The sequence below is a fragment of the Neomonachus schauinslandi genome, chromosome 10 (assembly GCF_002201575.2).
Source record: "Neomonachus schauinslandi chromosome 10, ASM220157v2, whole genome shotgun sequence".
Lineage (NCBI taxonomy): Eukaryota > Metazoa > Chordata > Mammalia > Carnivora > Phocidae > Neomonachus > Neomonachus schauinslandi.
Window position 1 is genome coordinate 138,036,294 of NC_058412.1, and position 16,975 is coordinate 138,053,268.

Genomic DNA, 16,975 nt, shown 5'->3' on the forward strand with positions numbered 1-16,975 from the left:
GAAGGGTTTGGGCCTATTCGGGAGCCGCTTGGAAATCCTGCAAGCATCTAATTTCATTGCAGTTACACCCGAGCTGTGAGGGACTGGAAAGCTACAAGTATCCCCCAGTCAGGTGCAGAGTCTCAGGTGGAGGAAGGCCACTGAGCGGGCAGTGGGTGTCATAAGTAAGAGTCCGATCCTTACACCCCCCTACCCCCACAGGTGGGACGATGTGAACAAAGGTAAATGACAGCCTTGAACAAACAAAGCAACTGTCAGGTGAAGCTCTCCTGAACTAAGGTGGCACAGACGAAGTTGGGTGACGGGGCCCTCACAGCAGGGACGGCATGCTCCAGTCAGCAGGGTCGGCAAATAGGTCAGCTGCCACGGGAGGCCTCAGAGTGTGTGCATGGGCGCTGGTGGAGCAACCCAAGGGCAGTTTGAGGACGCCTTTGTTAACACTGTCTGCAAGATTCAAAAGTCGATCCAGTCCATGCTCAGAAACAGGCTCTGGTTCCCCACCCGTCACCTGCCCGCCCTCTGTGATGACTCTTTTTTTTTTTTTTAAGAGATTTTATTTATTCATTTGAGACAGAGATACAGAAAGAGAGAGAGCACGAGCAGGGGGAGAGCAGAGGGAGAGGGAGAAGCAGGCTCCCCACTGAGCCAGGAACCCGATGCGGGGCTCAATCCCAGGGCCCTGGGATCACGACCTGAGCTGAAGGCAGATGCTTAACGACTGAGCCACCCAGGTGCCCCGATGACTCTCCTTTTTTAAAGATTTTATTTATTTGAGGGGTGCCTGGGTGGCTCAGTCGGTTGAGCATCTGCCTTCGGCGCAGGTCGTGATCCCAGGGTCCTGGGATTGAGGCCCACGTCGGGCTCCCTGCTCAGCGGTGAATCTGCTTCTCCCTCTGCTGCTCCCCCCCTCAGTTGTGCTCCCCCCCCATCAAATGAATAAATAAAATCCTTTAATATATATATATTTTTTATTTGAGAGCACAAGCAGGGGCTCGATCCCAGGACCTGAGATCATGACATGAGCTGAAGGCAGACGCTTCACCGACTGAGCCCCCCAGGTGTCCCTGTGATGAATGGTTACTTGTTCATCCTTTCTTTCTTCACGAAAAGGCAAGCAAATGTGAACGGGTATTCTCATTCCTTTCCCTTTATTATTCATAAGATTGTGTTCCTGTGCTCTGCTTTTCCTTAATGCCATGCCCTGGAGTGCTAGCCACACCCACCCCGAAGGCCCTTTGAGGGAGACCCATCTTTCTGCCGGCCTGGTACCCATATGTGTCTATTCCTGCTGTTGTGAGTGTTCCTGGTGGTCAGCGCCTTTCCTGGGAGCATCTGACTTCCCTTTGGGATCCGAGAGCAGGCTTGCTCCAGGTGTAACAGCAGGGAGGGCTTAGTAACTTGACATTGCATGAACTGTGCACCCCACACGATAGTCCAGGACAACAGTCAGCTTGTATAAAGAGTGAAAAGCACATTTACCTTCATTTACTTTGGGAATGGGTTCCATGAGGCCTTTTTTCTTTGTGGTGGTTTTCTTTTCTTTTTCTTTCTTTTTTTTTTTTTAATTAGGCTCCACATTGGGTGTCCCAATGTGAGGCTTGAGGCTTGAACTCAAGACCCTGAGATCAAGACATGAGCTGAGATCGAGTCAGACGCTTAACCAGCTGAGTCACCCAGGCACCCCATGTAATCTTCATTTATTAATATTAAAATATTCTGTGGGTAAGAATCTATGAGGCTTTGTGGGATAGAGGAATCTGATGTGGACCCAGCCCTGAAGGGCTTTGCAACTCCATTTGTTGGGGAAGACAAGGTATTACCTTACATAATAGACGTGTGTGAGGTGAGCTTTGAGAGCTTGGAGGACCAGAGCAGGTGGTGGGGAAGTTAGGAGCAAGGGCACTCTTGGGAGGAGCTGCTGTTGGAGGGCGAGGATAAAGAGGTCCGCCTCGCCTGATCAAGGGGCACAGACAACACAGGGGCTGACGACAGCCACTGTGAGCATTTCACAGGTCCCTTTTCTGTTTTATTTTCTCTGAACAGTTGGATTGCTTATTTATAAACACACTTGTAAGGATGAACTTTTTACATCATGTATCTTGCTCATTTACTTTCAGGAACTAACTCAAGAATTATTTATGCTGTTATGTAGCCTTTGTATACATTTATTTATTTGACAGCAAGAGAGAGCACAAGCAGGGGGAGGGGCGGAGGGAGAGGGAGAAGCAGGCTCCCTATTGGGCAAGGAGCCAATTCAGGGCTCAATCCCAGGACCCTGGGATCATGACCTGAGCCAAAGACAGACGCTTAACCGACTGAGCCACCCAGGTGCCCCTTTTGTATACATTTTTAATAACTGTACTGTTCCAGGGGGGCCTGGGTAGCTCAGTCGATTAAGCATCTGACTCGATTTCAGCTCAGGTCATGATCTCAGGGTCGTGAGATCGAGCCCTGGGTCAGGCTCTGCACTGGGCATGGAGCCTGCTTAACATTCTCCCTCTCCCCCTCCCTGCCCCCTCTCTCCCTCTAAAAAATAAATAAAAATAAACCCACAAAACTATACTGTTCCATTTGAGTGTGCTTGTATAGTTGGGCAGGTTTTTGTTTTCACTATTATAAGTAACACCATCAAGAGCATAAAACTTTTTCTGTATTTGGGAACATTTTCTTAGGAGGAATATCCCTAAAGCGGCACTACGAGATCAAGGAGGGACTCACTAAGGCCTGGCTCATTCATGTTTGCAGCTTCCAACACGGGCTGATACTGGTACCAGGTCCGTTCTCTTCTTTCCTTCCTCCTGTGATTCTGTCCTGGGATCCTTCATCCTCTTGAATCAATAGACAGTATTAATCTGGCCTTTTCTTCTTACTGTCTGCTTGATGTTGCAGTTTGCTGACTGCCAGGAGACTTCTGAGCTCCCAGCGTGATGGCAGGGAGGTGTAAGAAGAGGGCAGAGGCGGCTAGGGGTCGGAGCTTGTTGGCAAAGAGCCTGGATTTTACTCAGGTGTCTTAGGAGGCCTTGGGTGTCATCAGGTTTCTGTTTGAAGAAGACAACTCCACTGAACGGAACATGGCCATGGGCAAGCGTGGAAGCGAGGAGGCAGAAGCACTGACCAGAAAGATCCGTTTGGGTGGCTTCTGGATGAAAACTGGCACATGCCAGAGGAGCAGACACAGCAGGCACCGAATAAATGGTAGAACTGTTTTCGGTGACAGGGAGTGATAGCGAAAGGTGGTGGGAAGGCCTTCGCTCCCAGGTGGTCAGCAGGATGAGCAGAAGCCCTACCTGGATAGGGAAGTGAGTGGACATTGGTCCTCCCGCTTTCCCACGCCGCTGTTTGAAGGCGATTCTGGGAGGGTGGCTGGACAGTGGCGGTGGCACTTCAATGATTGGGCAGCGGGGTAAGGAAGTCCCATCCCTGAGCTTCAGGGAAGAGCAAATGCGAGTCCCTAACAGTGGCCCGAGGAAAGGGGGCGTCGGCCTCCGGGTCATTTCCCACCAGCTCCCTCTGCCGTTCTTTGATGAGGACAGTTACATGTTATCACTCTTAACGTATGGCGCTGAGCAAACTCAGGGGCAACACAAGGCCCCGCACTCCTTTCCCGCGGCTCACCGCATCACCTGTCCGCGCACCTGAGAGCACAACGGGCCCTGGCAGGAGGCTCCGCCCCCGCGCCTCGGTCCCGCCCCTGCCAGACGGCAGGCGCTTCCGGCTCCGCGGTGCGAGCTCCGCCCACAGCTCCCGGGGCTTCCGTTCCTGGGCTGTCACTTGGGGCTCCGCCCCTGGGCTGTCGCTCGAGGCTCCGCCCACGCAAGGCGTTTCGGAGCCTCCGCGGCTGTCACTTGCGGCTCCGCCCAATACGGGCGGAGGCCCCGCCCCGCCCCGCCCCCAGCCTGGCGCTCTGGGCGCGTGCGCGGCCTGCCCCGTCCGTGGCTCCAACCTGCGGAGCCCACGTTCTTCCGGGGGCGCGCGCGCCTGTGCGGGTGCGTGCGTGAGCGTGCGTGAGCGTGCGCGTCCCCGCCGCCTGTGCCGGTGCTGCTCCCGCGCCCTCTGCCGCCGCGGCCCCTGCCCCGCCGCCGCAGCCGCCGCCGCTCGGGGTCCCCCAGACGCAGCCCCGGCTGAGGACCGCGTCGGCCGGCTGCCCAGCAGCGCCGCGGAGCTGAGGAGCGGAGCCGCGGAGCCGGCGGGAGGGCGGGCGGGCGGACAGGTGAGCTCGCGGCGGGCCCGACCGGCCTCCCGTCAGGCCGGGACAGTCGGCACGGGCCGCGGGGGTCTGCAGGGGGCGCGGGGTGAGGGAACCGTGGGGCGCGGGACGGCGCGCCTGCAGTCGGAAATGGCGGTGACCCTCCCTCCGGGTCGGGGGGCGCAGGGCCGGGGCCGGCGGGGGGGCGCTTCCCCGGAGCGACCGCTGTGGCGGCGGGGCCGGATGGACGCTGCGGCCTGGAAAGGGGAACGGGCAGGAAGGCGCGCCTCCCGCGCGCTCCAGGCCTCGCGCGAGCCTCGGTCGGGGTGACCCGAGGGGTCTGTGCCGGCCGACCGGTGCCGGGGTGCTCCCTGGGTCCGCAGTTGGGTCGGGGCACGACCCGGTCTGGGCGCAGCGTCTCGGAGCAGCCTGCGTTCACATGTGGGTGGGTAGGTGGGGCCGCAGTCCCGGCGGGGGGGGGTGGTCTCACGGTCTGCGCCGAGCTCCCTCGGTCCATCCCCCATTCTGCCGGATCGTGGTCAGCGCGCGGCCTTCCCTCCGCCCCCACTGTTCCCGTGACCGACCGGAGGGTCTTTTCCTTCCTGGGGGGCCGGGGGGAGGGTGGTTGAAAACCGCTGCTTTGAGGGAACCACATCATCTGGTCCCTGGGTCATTATGTTATAGGCCGGGGGATTGACATTTGTTCCTTAACGCGCTGTAAATTAATCTCTTAGATTAAAATTATTTGGTTTGCAAAAATAATGTTTTATCGAGCCATGATTTTAAGCAGTGCTTTGTATTGTAGTCTTTGAGGAGACAGTATTGGGAACTCATCCGTTCAGGTTCTAACTTGTTTGTGTCAAGTGGCTGGATTAAGAGCTCCCTTTTTCATGTGCCTGACAGATGATTTCTCAAAATTCATTCAGTTGTGTCATACAGGAAAAGGAAGCAAAAGTTTCAATTTTATTTTGTGTTTTCAGGTTTAGGCCTGATAAGGGACATTTTACTTGCTGGTCATGGCCTAATGGGTCCTGTGTTTGAATTGTTAGACACCTTTGTCCTTAATTAGTTGTTTGTTGAAAAAAACCGTCTTAATGCCAAAAACAGTTATATTGCCCCAGCTATTAACATGGTTGCCTAAAGGCAAAACTCTAGCCAGTGCTTCTAAGATTTTACGTTCGTGTATTTGCTTCTTTCTCGTTAAGTATCCTGCTGGGTTTCAGGATTGAGTAATCTGTTAAACAGGAGATGAAATTGGAAGCCAGGATTTAAGGGCTTCGGGAAACTTTATCATTTAGTGTATGCGGTCCTCCTTTCACCTGTGTCAGGGTTCTGGGACTTGGGGCAGCTCCTGATGGCACGTGGCCAAACCAAGAGCTATAGGAGCTGGTTCTGGCTAGCTGACTGTGTGGCTGATCTGTTTGTGTGATCCAGATGGCCTTTCCCCCCAGTGGTCATTGTGGGTGGTCATTGTTGACCAGCATGGGACTATCAGGGAGATGTGTGTTGCAGGACCCTCAGAGCCCAGCCCCCTTTGGCCCTGGTCTAAGCAGAGCGCCCAGGGCTTGTGTGGTGAGCAGACACTCAGACAGGCGTGTGGTGGATTCTCTGAGCCGTGCTGAGGGACTGGCTCCACTGTGGAGCCAGTGTGGCCTCTGGGATGCCTGTCAGGCCTCTTCCACCCCTCTGTGACCAGCCTCCTACCTTTGGCCCTCTGACCCGCCCCTCCCCCTGCCTCGTCAGCCTTCTTGCTCGTCTCTCGGCAAATTCTGTGTCCTCCAGTCTGCCCGGAACACTCACTTCCTCATCCTCACACTCCATGGGGCCAGGCCTTCCCTGACTACCCTACGTAGGATTTCAGCTTACCACCTCCTGTCTCCCTGCACTCCTTAATTTTCCTAAAGCATTTGCTTTAGTATATTAATTATATTTGCTTTTATACTCTGAGATGAGGTCCATAGGAAGTCTGTTTCGTGTGGAGAACTGTTGCTGGCACAAACCAGGAAATACTTGTTGAATCAGTGATAGTGATGAGCTTAGTGACTCCTATGCAGCACAGTGACTTTGTCACTTGGGGTCATTGTGAGTGAGTACTGAGCACTTACAGGCTCTGGGTTCTGAGGGAAGCGTGTGGCGAGCCACCTGCCCATTGGGAAAGGACAGCCAGTTAAATGATCAGAGAGGTGCTTGAGACCTCCCTCTAAATCTTTTTTGCAATTTCTAATTTAAATTATTTCAAAATAAAGTTTTTAAAGTCAGATCTGGTAATAATGCTTCTAGAAATTTTGTCTTTGGTTACTCTCTTCCCTCTCCTCGAGGACCATTCTTCCCCCCCCCCCCCCGAAAAACCCCACATGCTAGTCTTAATACTTGGTGACATTTGTTGGTTAAGTGGATTGAGATGGAGTAATCTGTTAGAAGAACTACATGGAGTGAGCCTCAGCCTGAGACTCACTGCTCTGATGCTGTGCAGAAGCAGGCTGAGTCTTGCCTGTGAACTGAAGGGCTCTGGAGCCCTTCACCTCATGCCCCTGTTAACTCAGAATGAGGGAATTCTCTTGTGTTTCTAAGGCTGGTTCTATTAATTAAGGTGGTGTAGAGATTGAAAGGATGCTGTATGTGTCTTAGCCATTTTTGTTCTTGAGTCCTCCAGCATGCAGTGGATAGGTGGCACTGTGCTCAGCTGGGAGCTACCTGGAGACTAGTGCCTTGCTCAGTGTCAGACCTGGAACTTGAAAATTCAGGCCTTCTGTACCAGTTCCTCTACTAACTGCCCACCTGACACCACCATGCACAATCCCCTAACATGCACCCCTGATGGATGGTGCATCTTTTTTTTTTTTTTAAGATATTTTTTATTTATTTATTTGACAGAGAGAGAGAGCACAAGTAGGCAGAGTGGCAGGCAGAGGGAGAGGGAGAAGCAGGCTCCCCGCTGAGCAGGGAGCCGGACGTGGGGCTCGATCCCAGGACCCTGGGATCATGACCTGAGCCAAAGGCAGGCGCCCCTAGATGGTGCATCTTTAGAACCTAAATGTGAGGTGCTCACCTTGGTCCTGGGGTGTAGTACAGGCTCACTAGGTGTTTGTTGAATAAATGACTAAATTGCAGTGGAGCTGGGGGGTCCTGATAAGATAGAATTTTGTCGGGGTGCCTTGGTGGCTCAGTCAGGGAAGTGTCTGCCTTTAGCTCCGGTCATGATCCTGGGGTCCTGGGATTGAGTCCTGAATTAGGCTCCCTGCTCAGCAGGGAGCCTGCTTCTTCCTCTCCCTCTGCCTGCCACTCTCCCTGCTTGTTCGTACGCAAGCACGCTCTCTCTCTCTGTCAAATAAATAAAATCTTTTTTTTTTTTTAAAGATAGCGTTGGGGCTCCTGTGTGGCTCAGGTCATGATCCCAGGGTCCTGGGATCGAGCCCCGCGTCGGCTCCCTGCTCCGCGGGGAGCCTGCTTCTCCCTCTCCCACCCCCCTGCTTATGTTCCCTCTCTTGCTGTCAAATAAATAAATAAAATCTTTAAAAAAAGAATTTTGTCTAAGGTGGGAGTTGCTTCTAAAGTCAGGGAGTAAAATGAGCACGATATACACAGATACAAACACCCTTGAAAAATTCCTTAACTCTCTTATAAAGTACCCTGTACAGTTTTGGAATATATAATGCCGTAGGCAAACAATGTCTCATCCAATGAGGGCAGCCAGTTTTCCAGTCAAGAGACAGAAAGACCCCTGTGTCTTCTGGGGACTGGTGTCAAGCTTGATGACCAGTCTTTGCACAAGTGGAGAGGAGGCTCTTAGCCCTCAGTGGTGCTCTCGTGAGTCTCTGGGTGCTCTGTGAATAGCAGTTCAAACTACAGTATTCCTCAAATGAGGCTTATGATGATGTTGTGATTGGGTCGTTAGATCAGAGCATCCCTGTGCTGCAGATGTCCCTCCTGTGGGTGAGCAGAGTCTGTGCTAGACTTTCCTCCTGAAAATGACAAGACTAGGGCTCCCATGACAGGGGCCTCACTAAAATGGGGGTCACAGTACCTGCCCTGCCTGTCTGTTGGGGGAGTAGGGGGTGATAAGTGGAAAGGTGTCTCATCAACTCCTCCCTAAATATAAGTGACAGCAATGCTGGAAAATGGTAATAGTTCTATTTTATGAAAATGCTACCCCTAATTAAGAGAGGGAATGAACGCCTTTACTGTCCTGACACCAGAGCTGGCTCTCAAATAGTGACCTCCTCTGAAGAGGATTAGCAGCTGGTCTGTTATCGGTAGCTCGGGAAGATTTAAGGATTAGATTACCAAACAACCTTCAGTTTAGATTTTGCTTTTAATCATTCTTTGCATTGATTTTGTTTGAGTACATTGTATGTTTGCAAGCATATTGGTAGTTAACACTGAAATTGCAGAAATGGAGTATAGCATCTATCTAAAGAGAGAAGTATGTAGTGAGACCAGGTGTAGGATGTCACTCAAAATACCATCTTAATCTGTTTCCTCTTTTTTTTTTTTAAAGATTTTTTATTTTATTTTATTTTATTTTTAAAGATTTTATTTATTTATTTGAGACAGAGAGAATGAGAGAGACAGAGAGCACATGAGAGGGGGGAGGGTCAGAGGGAGAAGCAGGCTCCCTGCCGAGCAGGGAGCCCGATGCGGGACTCGATCCCGGGACTCCAGGATCATGACCTGAACCGAAGGCAGTCGCTTAACCAACTGAGCCACCCAGGCGCCCCAAAGATTTTTTATTTTTTATTAGAGAGTACAAGCAGGGGGAGCGGCAGGGAGAGGGAGAAGCAGGCTCCCCGCTCAGCAGGGAGCCCAACGCGGGACTGGATCCCAGGACCCTGGGATCATGACCTGGGCCAAAGGCAGACACTTAACCAACTGAGCCACCCAGGTGCCCCACTCTTTTTTTTTTTTTTAAGACCTGTCTATATAGGGGTGCCTGGGTGACTCAGTCGGTTGGGCATCTGACTCTTGATTTTGGCTCAGGTCATGATCTCAGGGTCCTGGGATAGAGCCCCACATCAGACTCCTCTCTCATCAGGGAATCTGCTGGAGATTCTCTTTCTCTCTCTCATATAAATATTTAAAAAAAAACAAAACCTATCCATTTAATTTTTAGAGAGAGAGTATGTGTGTGCGAAGGGGAGGGGCAGAGGGAGAGAGAATCCTTGAGCAGACTTCCCACTGAGCGCAGAACCCAACGTGGGGCTCCATCTCAGGACCCCAAGATCATGACCTGAGCTGAAACCGAGTCAGATCCTTAACCGACTGAGCCACCTAGGCACTAATCGGTTTCCTTTTTAAGGTCTGAACTGTATACATTAAAAGTTTACTTCATTCCAAAATCAGTCTATATTGTTCACGTATCTACATAAATGGTTTTTAAAGCTTAGTTCTGGGGGCATCCTGGGATCGATCCCTGTATCAGGCTCTCTGCTCAGCAGGGAGTCTGCTTCTCCCTCTCCCTCTCCCTCTCCCTCAGTGTGCGGGCATGCTCACTCTTTCTCAAATAAAATCTTTAAAAAATAAAAATAGAGGGGCGCTTGGGTGGCTCAGTTGTTAAGCGTCTACCTTCAGCTCAGGTCATGATCCCAGGATCCTGGGATCGAGCCCCGCATCGGGCTCCCTGCTCGGTGAGAGGCTGGCTTCTCCTTCCCACTCCCCCTGCTTGTGTTCTCTCTCTCTCTCACTGTCAAATAAAATCTTTCTAAAAAAAATAAATTAAAAAAGTAAAAATAGGAAAAAAACTTAGTTCTGTGGCAGAAACCCAACTAATATTTTTAAAAATTATGTGATATGAGTGATCAGTGAATATTCCTTGAATAGATGAGTGTGAATGAACCTTAATTGTCATCATGGGCTATTTGTAATTTTATTGTCTTTTTAACTTTTCTACATTTAATGTGTATCACTAGCAAATATGGTGGTTTACAAGATGAAATGTTTAGTCATTTGGTGTCTCTGTTGCTATGTTCTGAGGAATTCTGTGCCAATTGGTTATAAAGTTGCAGTCCTGGGAGTCAGAGGATTGGAATGCTGACTTGCCACCCCTATCAGCTGTGCCCCACCCTGGCTATCTCTGGGACGGCCAGCCCCTTTCTTAGAGAGCACTCCCTGCCCTGTGCCTCTGTTTTTGTCACTGGGTGGAGTGGAAATGTATAGTGAAACCAGCAGAACCCAAATCTCTTGTCAGTTTCGTGACTTTGCATTGGTTCAAGGGCTGGGGCTGGATTCAGACGGTCCCAGTAGAATGGCGGCGAGGGGTTTGGAAGTGCATAGCCCCAGCTAAGTTGCAGGCACTGGGCAGGGGTGGCCGGGCTCTGCAGAGCAAGCATGTGCTAGCACCTGGCTGTTTTTTTTCCTCTCTATTATTGGAAGGGATTAGCAGCATAGCAAATGTTTGATTTTTAGCTAGGCAGTCCCGTTGAATTTTCTTATTAAAGAGGAGTGTCTTTTGTGAGAGGGTGTTTCTCTAAGATAAATAATGAAAAATTTCTAGGTCAAAGAGTACAGACCTTATAATTTTGGCCATATATTACAAAGTTTATATTCTCTGTTGCAGTGTGTATCTTTTCCTCTTCACTCACATGAGATCTTAACATTTTATATTTTGGTGCTCATTAAGCTACTGCTATAGCGTTTGATAATGATATCTCAGAGTTGTTTTTTTTTTTTTTTTGGCCAGTTGCAGTAAATTGTGTTAAGAATTTAGTTATAAATAAAATGAGTTTAATTATAAAAGAACTTTTTTTTTTTAAGATTTTATTTATTTATTCATGAGAGATAGAGAGAGGCAGAGGCAGAGGGAGAAGCAGGCTCCCCGCGGAGCAGGGAGCCTGATGCGGGACTCGATCCTAGGACCCTGGGATCATGACCCGAGCTGAAGGCAGACGCTTAACCGACTGAGCCACCCAGGCGTCCCATAAAAGAACTTTTTAAAAAGTACGTAAAACCAATCAATATCTGTTTTTTAACTTAAAAAGAAGTATTCTGGGTAAAGATTTTTGCTGGATGTATTTATCTTGTACTTTGAATCATGAGGCTCCTCACGTCTAAATCTAAAGTTCAGAATTTTGAAATGGAATCCAGTGGTCCAGTTTTATTTTGAGATGAAACTAGAAAGTCTACAATTTAAGGATGACAATTATGTATGAAGTATTTCTTAACTCTTAACAACGTTGATACTGTTTGAAACAGTATGTTTTCTCATGGAATTCACTTAGAGGATCCCTCCCCCTACCCTCCAGTAGCAAACCCTCTGCTTGTGACTAGGCCGTTTTCCTTAATGCACAGCAGCCGTAATTCCCAGGACAGCCTTGCAAGGTAGCTGTTATCCAATTTTATAGATAAGGAAACTGACAGTTACATATTTACTCTAGTATAAAGGTGTGGTATTGAAGAATAAGCACAAATAATGCCATCACATGTTAGAATGACAGCATACACAGTTTACACCTTTTAAACTGTTGTTTCTGTTGGTGCTGTTCTCTGTTGCACCATCCTGCCTGGTTGGGTACGCCTACCTGATTGTTACCAACAGCATCCTTCTTCCTGGTGTGTGTCCTCCCACACTTGTTTCATGTGCCTCTGCTTTTTCTTTCAGAAAACTGTACCCGTGGAGGGGGCGCCTGGGGGGCTCAGATGGTTAAGCGTCTGCCTTCAGCTCGGTCATGATTCCAGGGTCCTGGGATCGGGTCCCACATAGGGCTCCCTGCTCAGTGGGGAGTCTGCTTCTCCCTCTGCCTGCCACTCTCCCTGCTTGTGCCCTCTCTGAAAAATAAATAAATAAGTAAAAATTTTAAAAAAATACAGAAGACCTGTCTTCAAGGCTTTGGCGGGGGGTGGGGGGCATCTAATGAGGTAAGGCTATAGTGAACTGTTCGCTCTTCTGCACCTGTGACCACCACCAACGAGGTGAGCTGTCCACCAGCTGGATGGTTATTCTAGGGTGAAGCCAGGACAAAGTCCACAGGCCCACTGCAGGGTGGAGCTTGTGGGTCTGATGAATTGACAGGTTTACCCATATCTGCCTTACAACACGCTGTGACTGTGTGACCAGTTTAAAATATGCCACAAGTAAAAGGTACAAATCACAGACCACTTAGGAAGATTTGCATATTTCTCCCAAACGACCACAGGTTCAAGAGTATGCCCATTAATACCTGTTTGCATTGCAGTCCACTGGCCTGAGTGAGGACAGGATGATGTTAACAGCTGGCTGGACAGACTGATGTACCTGGCTGTCAAGAGCCCCTCAGAGGATGTTACAGTTACCCTTTCCATGGGTTAAAAAAAAAATAGATTTTATTTATTTGAGAAAGAGAGGAGGAGCAGGGGGAGAGAGGCAGCAGGCAGAGGGAGAAGCAGGCTCCCCGCTGAGCAAGGAGCCCTATGTGGGACTCGATCCCAGGACCCGGGGATCAGGACCTGAGCTGAAGGCAGACGCTTAACCCACTGAGCCACCCAGGCATCCCAGGTTTTCTATATTTTTAAAAGGCAAATGACGGGGTGCCTGGGTGGCTCAGTGGGTTAAGCGACTGCTTTCGGCTCAGGTCATGATCCTGGAGTCCCTGGATCGAGTCCCGCATCGGGCTCCCTGCTCGGCGGGGAGTCTGCTTCGCCCTCTGACCCTATCCCCTCTCATGTGTTCTCTCTCTCTCATTCTCTCTCTCTCAAATAAATAAAATCTTTTAAAAAAATAAATAAATAAAAAATAAAAGGCAAATGACAAGGCAAATTAATAACATGGATTTTTTTTTTTAAGTTTAAGAGGTAAAATGAAAACACCTTGTACATCTAAAAAGTATGCAACAAGGGTGCCTGCTGAGCACAGAGCCTGATGCAGGGCTCGGTCTCACAACCCTAAGATCACAACCTGAGCTGAGACCCTGAGATCACGACCTGAGCCAAAATCAGGAGCTGGACGCTCAACCGACTCAGGCACCCAGGCGCCCCAACAGCATTGTAAACTTTGTCTATATATGTGTTTGGTTTTGTTTTAAAAATACAGTAAAGGATTTTAATGTAGTACCTTATTCAGGTGAGGCTTAATGCATAAGAAATTAAGTTATTTGTGCTTAGGGTAGGGACAGATTGCTCCCATTTGTGAAACAGGTAACTGAGAATCAAGTTTTACAGCACTTGGGGGTCAGACTTGGATTTGAATGGCAACGCCACCCATCCCCAGCAGAGTGACCTCAAGTAGGTTCCTCAGTGTTTCTGAGCCTTGGTCTTCTCTGTAGATTGGAGATCATACTAGTAATAACTAGTATTTATTGTGTACGAGGCACTATTACGAGCACTTCACACGAGCTAGGTCACAGACATACCAGCTAGACTATTTCCATTCCCATTGGACAGAGGGGAGGTGGAGATGTTGAGCAGCTTGCCCCAAGTTACGGAGCCCATGAGCGGCCGAGCCGAGTTCCAGCCCAGGCAGGGGACCTGAGCTGCCCTCCCACCACCCGCTGGACCAGGTGCCTGTCCAACAGACTTCTTGGGAATACCTGATGGTGTCCAAGGCATGTGTGCCTCTAAGTGCCTGCACGTGGTAAGCACTCCCGAAATTGTAGCTGCCGTGTTGGTATTACGGCAGTGATCGCAAGTTCTGCCACAGTTGTACCAGCTTTCTGTTGTGAGGTATGCACGTATATTTTCACACTCACTGCCTCTGACATCAGGCATCTCTTACAGTTGGGTTATCAGCACCGTGTACTTGGTTTCATTCTAGATTTGTTGGGATAGTTTGATTCTGATCATGGCTGCAGGAAGGGGTCACTCTGAAGCCATGTCCATCTTCATCAAAGGCTGGCCATCTCCCCAGGGGACTTTCACACTGGGCAGTAAGAATCACAGTGCAGGGAAGTCATGCCATTTCCAGCAGGTGTGTTTGGGGATGTGTTCCTCTTGGAGACACAGAAGACATTGGGCCTCATCTGTCGCATTTTATGAACTCTTAACCCACTGGGCTTTAGAAAATTCTTCCTGGTAGGCATTCGCTTGGTTTCCCAGCACTTTCTGCCATGATACAAAGTATCTCTGGGTTCTCAGGCTCTGCATGCTGATTCTTACACCCAGTCTGCAGAGAGCCTGGTGCCTACCTGGGTTGAAAAGTACCTGTGACTTTAATATCCCGAGATTTTAGGTGTTGTGAGGTTAAAACATCAACAACCAAAAATACCTAATTCTCATTACTTTTATGAGAAATATTTTGTCTTCCACTCTCTCGTTTCATGTTTAGATTTGGGAATATATTAAGGTTTTCTGGAAACTTTTGGTCATAAGTAATGGTTCTGCCCTAGAATCTTTTTCTCTAGCAGTGTGCGCAGAGGAGTACTTGCTGGCTCCAGGGCTGTGAGGGGTGGAAATGTCATGCTCTGGGTGCAGGAGTTCTAGCTGGTTTCAGGCTGCCTTCATACAGGGCATTAGAAGCTCTTCGTGCCGTGTTGCTGTCCGACTCCATGGCCTCACCTGGTGTCACCCAGATTCATTTCCCTGTTGTCTGCATCTCCAAGGATGAGTGGGCAGGACCAGAGGGCAGGGTCCGAAGTGGTGGGCATTTGTTAGAGGACAGATTCTCTCCCAAATTGGTCCATAAGTAACCTCCTTTCTGAGGAGTAAGTTTTTGGGAATGTTCAATTTTTACTCATTCATTTGTTCATTTATTTTTTAATCTCCTCATAGTTAAACACAGACTTATTGTGATTTTGCTCAACTTCTGACTTCCTTTTCCTTTTAACTTACTGTATCCCAAGCATCAGTTAACTAAAGAAAATCCTTACTTGGTTTCTGGACATAGTCATTACTGACAAAAATAATTCAACACACATTTACTGAATGCCCTGCCAGGACTTGGGGCAGTTGCTCAGTCTATAAGTTAGAAGGGCTTCAGGGGGGCTAGGTGTGTTCTTGTGTTTTGGCAGCCATCAGTTTTACTGTTTGGGAAACCCAAGATTCTGTGCAGGGGTGTGGCCCTGGGCTGTCTTTTCTGTTCTTCCTCAGTACCTGTCTGCTGTAGCCTGTGGCCATCAGTCTTGTTGCTTCCTCTCTTGTAAATCATGAGGGCAGGACGTTCACTTTCTTTAGTATAGGAATACACGGACACTGTTCTTTGTAACCAAGTGTAGGGCTCATTGTGGGGAGCATGCTATTCTTCCTGTGCCTTAGATTTAAACCCATTCCCTCTCTTGTGCTTTGATGATTGGTGGGGAGGTTGTCCTTAAAGAAGTGACCGTTTTACTCTTTCTGTTCTCTTTGTTTTAAGGCTCAGCATCATTGTTGCTTTTTATTCTTCTTAGAATTAAGGAGGAGAGGTAAAATCTTTTGGGGTTCCTATATTTCCAGTGACTTTAGGAATTCTTTACATTGGAAATTCATTTTCAGTTAGGAATAAATATAGAAGACTCTGTGACATTGGCATCATCTCTTGTTTTCCACATTTGTTGACTCTTGCTTAGAATTTCTTTGAATATATAAATGGAGTTAATTGGTGCCAATTCTATTCTGCAGTATATTGATTTTTTTTTCCTTTCAGAATAGATAACAAATTCAGAGTCAGACATTCAGACCATTGTTTTTCTGAGCCTCTTCACTGGGTTTCTGAGTCTGTCCCAGCACTGGTGGTGCGGGCCCTCCCTTGCCTGAGGTAGGTGCTCCAGACCCACCTGCTTCTTGAATGTTCTTTAGCAGATAGATTACTGCCTGGTGCATCAAAGATCTTAGAGGAAAATTCCTGGTCTTTGGAACATCCATTCTATTCCTTTTCTTTTTTTTTTAAGATGTTATTTGAGAGAGGGACAGAGCACGTGCGCATGTTGGGGTTGGGGAGGGAGGCAGAGGGAGAGGGACAGGCAGACTCCACGGGGCTGAGATCATAACCCGAAGCTGAAGCCAAGAGTTGAATGCTCAACCGACTGAGCCATCCAGGCACCCCTATTGTATTTTATTCTTTAGTATTTTTATTTTTAGCAGTTTTTCTTCTGTAGGTTTCGGTCCGAGTGCATGAGGCAACGCAGCAGTACCCTTCCCAGACTTCACCCTTCCTTCCCAGAGGTGTTTGCTGGTGGTCACCCCTCACTCTCATGCTGTGGCACGCCACACCACTGTCTGCCGACTGGTCACCTCGCGAATTACCTGTACCTTCCATCCTGATCAAGGCAGCAGCACCTTTACCTCCTGTCCCCACTCTTGGCAGTTCCTGTGTGCTCACCGTTGTGACTTTGTCTTGCTCCATCAACAACATGTGTTGTCTGTCATCTCCTTAACCTGAGGATGTCAATGCTTCTTCCTGTCCTTCTCATCTTACTCCAACTTGTGTTGTCTGTCCTTTTACCTTTATGCTGTCAAGGTGTGACCATAAAGTTCTTGTCTGTAAGTTTATCTTTGAAAATCATAAAATGGTTATGTTATTTCCACTTGTGAAAACAATGTTTACTATAGAGCCAGGGTCCTGTTCTCTGTTACGTGTTCTTTCCAGAGTAGTGTCAGCTCTCTGTCAGGGTTCCAAATAGCTTTTTTTTTTTTTTAACACTATTTACCTTTTTCTTGGCTTCTATATTTTCAGATTCCCATCATATGGTGCATTATCTCTGTGGCCTGGAACTTTTATTTGGGCACTCTGTCTTCCTGCCCCTAGCCAGACAGTGGCTCCTGAGGCTGCCGGTCCAGCCACGATCCCTGTTTGACCCACCGTAGAAAGAGAGGCTGGAGAGTGCTGCGTGGCAGCCACAGAGGCCTCTGCATCTGGGAGGGGTATCCCCAGAGAGAGTGAGAAAGAAGCCCGTGGTGCGGTTTCATACT